This window comes from Furipterus horrens, unplaced genomic scaffold (genome assembly GCF_987537825.1).
Source record: "Furipterus horrens unplaced genomic scaffold, mFurHor1.1.pri manual_scaffold_13, whole genome shotgun sequence".
Taxonomy (NCBI): domain Eukaryota; kingdom Metazoa; phylum Chordata; class Mammalia; order Chiroptera; family Furipteridae; genus Furipterus; species Furipterus horrens.
Genome location: NW_028327183.1, coordinates 26,133,231 through 26,137,261, shown reverse-complemented (window position 1 = coordinate 26,137,261; position 4,031 = coordinate 26,133,231). Strand labels below are relative to the sequence as shown.

The following is a 4,031-nucleotide window of genomic DNA, read 5'->3' as shown; positions in this document are numbered from 1 at the left end:
TTATATGAATTTAACCACATATGCTCAACACACACAGAGAGAGGAAAAAAAGAAGCAGTATGGATGATTCTGCAGTTTTTCACTAAATGAATGCCTGGCTCCAGATTGACTGTGAGAGGGAAGGTATAAATCTGTAAGCAATGCCTGTATCTGGAACTCAACCAAAGACAACACAATTGAATTTAATGCTGGCAAAAAAGCTAGCCAGATTGGACTTATCTAGAAATATGATGGATAGTCTCTAGAAGAATTTGAAGATAATTTTGGGTATACAAGGTATTCACCTTAAGTGCTAACATTGAAAGCTCTAACTAAGATGTGACAGCACGATATAAAATAGCACAGAAAATCTCACAAGCAGCAATAATTAGCTGATAATAACAATAGTTCATACTTTATAGTACTGTTTTAAGCATTTTTACCTTTATTAACTTATTTGATCTTTAAAAACAACCCTAATAAGTAGGAAGGCAAATGATTTTATGATCCTCAGATTATAGAAGAAGGAAATAATACCTCCCCAAGGTCACACAGTTAACCAGTGGCAGGAATCAGGGTGTTAAGATATAAATGTGTATTTTGTTCCTGCTGCTTCAGGTTAGGTTTCTTTTGCAAGCTCAGAAAAGTAGCCATGTCTGTATAACGTTGCCTTAGGTGTGTTTTTGTGGGCCAGAACCAAAAGTAGACTTGCCAGGCAGAGAAGATAACCTTCTCCCTCAATATTTTTTTAAGTATATTTTATTATGTTGTTACAGTAGTCCCAATTATTTTCCCCTTTGCTCCCCTCTGCCCAGTACCCCCCTCCCCTCCAGCAATCCCACCCCCCTTAGTTTATGTCCATGGATTGTGCATGTAAGTTCTCTGACTTCACCCTTTCCTATATTATTCTTAACTTCCCCCTGTCTATTTTGTACAAACCAATTATGCTTCTTAATCTGTGCACATTTCTCCATTTCTCCCCCTCCCCCCTCCAGCTGATAACTCTCCAGATGATCCCCATACTTATGATTCTGTTCCTATTCTAGTTTGCTTAGTTGGATTTTGTTTTTATTTTTTAGATTCAATTGTTGATAGTTGTGTTTGTTGTAATTTTAGTGTTCATAGTTTTAATTTTCTGTTTCTTAAATAAGTTCCTTTAACATTTCATATAATAATGGCTTGGTGATGATGAACTCCTTTAGCTTTACCTTGTCTGGGAAGCACTTTATCTGCCCTTCCATTCTAAATGACAGCTTTGCTGGATAGAGTAATCTTGGTTGTAGGTCCTCACTTTCCATCACATTGAATACTTCTTGCGAGTCCCTTCCTGCCTGCAAAGTTTCTTTTGAGAAATCAGCTGATAGTTGTACGGGAACTTTTTTGTAGGTAACTCTCTTCTTTTCTCTTGCTGCTTTTAAGGTTCTCTCTTTATCTTGATCCTTTGGCATTTTAATTATGACATGTCTCGGTGTGGCCCTCTTTGGGTGTAGCTTGTTTGGGACTCTCTGTGCTTCCTGGACTTGTATGTCAATTTTTTTCATTAAATTTGGGAAGTTTTCCTTCATTATTTTTTCACACAAGCTTTCAATTTCTTGCTCGTCATCTTCTCCTTCTGGCACCCCTATGATTCAGATGTTGGCACATTTAAATTTCTCCCAGAGTTTCCTAAGCCTCTCCTAATTTTTTTTCAATTGTTGTTTCCTCATTCTGTACTGGTTGACTCTTTTTTACTTCCTTGTGTTCCAAATCATTTATTTGAACCCTGGTTTTCTTCCCTTCACCGTTGGTTTTATGTGGATGTTCCTTTGTTTCATTTAGCATAGCCTTCACTTCTTCCCTTATGCACTTGCTGTACTTAAGCACATCTGTCATGACTGTGAGCATCTGTATCACCAGTGTTTGGAACTCTACATCTGTTAGGTTGGCTATCTCCTTGTCACTTAGTTCTGTTACTGGAACCTTGATCTATTACCTCTTTTGGGCCATACTTCTCTGTCTCCTCATCTTGACAGGCTCCTGTGTTTGTTTGCCTCTGTGTCTTAGATAGAGCTGTCATACCTGTTACATTGTAAGGGGCAGAGCCTTAGGTATTCATCAGTACAGGTGGCCCATTTCACTACGTTGTGGCACTGTATGTGGGGGAGAGGTCTGAGAGGGAACAATGCTGCTTGCTCAGCACTCACCCCTTTTCCAGGCACTTCTCCCACTTCCATATGGGACTGGTGCCTCTCTAGCTGCTGCCCTGGCTGTCATTCCCAGAGTGGGTGGGTCTGCGGATGTTCTAGAACTGTGGGGGCCCTTTAAACAAGTAAACTCTGCTGAGAGACTGGCAGTTTTTTCTGCTGCTCCAACCCCTACTAGTTTTCACAGTCAGAGGCAATGAGGCTTTATTTTCCCTGGTTCTGGAACCGTGAGCTGTGCATTCTGGCCTGGGGCTGGGAGCACTCCCCAGGTGTCCCTCCCTAGTTTTTAAAACATGTGACTGAACTTTCCGTGGGTCTGCCACTGCCACCACTGCTGCTGCCACCACACCTGGTCCTCTGCCCTGGCTCCGCCCCTCCTACCTGTCTGGATGAGTATTTCTTTTTTATGTCTTTGTTTGTTAGACTTACATGCAGCTTGATTTTCTGGAATTTCTAGTTGTCTCTAGTTTTGAGGTAGTTGTATTCCTTCTTAGTTGTGGAGGGAGACACAGCATGTCTGCTTTTTTAATTTTTTTCAGAAGTCTTTCCTCTGTTAGGAGTGTTATGGTGGGTTATACTGGTTAGAAAGAAGAGAAAGTTGTTTGGACTTTTACAAGAAAGTTGAATTGAGGATAAGTGAATTTTAGTCAACAAGACAACATGGACAAAGTCCTTTGTGGTTCCCATAAAGGTTGGTCTATGTCTGGTGGTTGTGAGTGTCTGGGATAGTAGTTGAACAGTAAGAGCTTTAGCAGTGAAAATCACAGTTTCATGCCCAAGCTTGGTGCAGAAGCCTCAGCATTTCTCCTTCAAATGAACATCAGGGCTGGATCAATGAGCCTGTAAGTGGCAACCTGTGTAGGCCAAAGAGAAATGAACCTTTCCGCAAAAATGCTGTCCTGCAAAGATATCTTGAGCCTTTGTAAGACCCTATGGGGTAAGTTTGAAAGTAGAAGTAGCTCAGGTAAGGACAAAGATCAAATTTTCTGCTCTGGTAGATTAAACTTGACTTAAAGAACTAAAAGAATGCGACAGTTCTTGCCCCATGGTGTTGTGTATCCTTGCTACATAGCTAAAGAGCAAACTCCTGAGAAAAGGAACCCAAGTTCACCTGGTAAGAAAACGGTGGAGTGAAGGTCCTAGGAGGGTGAAGGAGGTGATTAAACAAATTAGGCCTCCACATAAACAACATTCCTGAACAAGGCAAGATAAGGAAGCAAAGGTATATCTTTAGCTGACTAAAGATGGGGGGCGGGGGGAATAGGTCGCTATGGGTGGCCTCCAGAGAGGTGATGGACAGGGAGGAAGGGAGAGGAAACTTAGAGGAGAGTGTTTTAAGGGTACATAATCAGCATGATACTTTAAATTGGCCAGCTTGGTGTGGCTTTTTCCCCATCACTGGTGGAGTGATAGAAAAGACAGGACTTTGAACCTGATGTGTCTTGTTTATAGCTTCACCAGCTAAGCAACAGTGTTTGAGCATAAAGACTTCCTATAACTAGGGCTTTTCAGCTCTCAACTGAACTGCTCCTTTAAAAACAAGGTACCTCTAAATTAAAAGAAAGGAAGGAAGGAAGGAAGAGAAGAGTGAAATCGTGGCCAGAAGAGGACACAGTACTGAGCACTTTCACTGTCACTTTCCCTGGAGGTAAAGTGAACCCCTAAGGCAGTGTGCACTGCAGTGTGAGCCCAGAGTACCAGGTTCTCTGCTAAACCCTGAGAGAATTAACATTCTTGGTTCTGTTTTCATGATGAAATCACAAGAGGAAATAAGTGTGAAGACTTTTTAAAAATAATCTAGCTAAATGTGTTACTCTTCCTGAGTTGCTTATGGAACTATTCCACTGGCCACGGCACATATGTAGCACA

At 41.4% G+C, this 4,031-nt stretch overlaps 1 non-coding gene across 1 annotated transcript; it reads left to right on the top strand.

The window, feature by feature from the left end:
• The first annotated feature begins 3,578 nt into the window (after nucleotides 1-3,578).
• Nucleotides 3,579-3,713, top strand: LOC149994285 (small nucleolar RNA SNORA50). Its single transcript, XR_016507937.1, has one exon. It is a non-coding gene; the product is annotated as a small nucleolar RNA SNORA50 (small nucleolar RNA).
• Nucleotides 3,714-4,031: the final 318 nt, after the last annotated feature.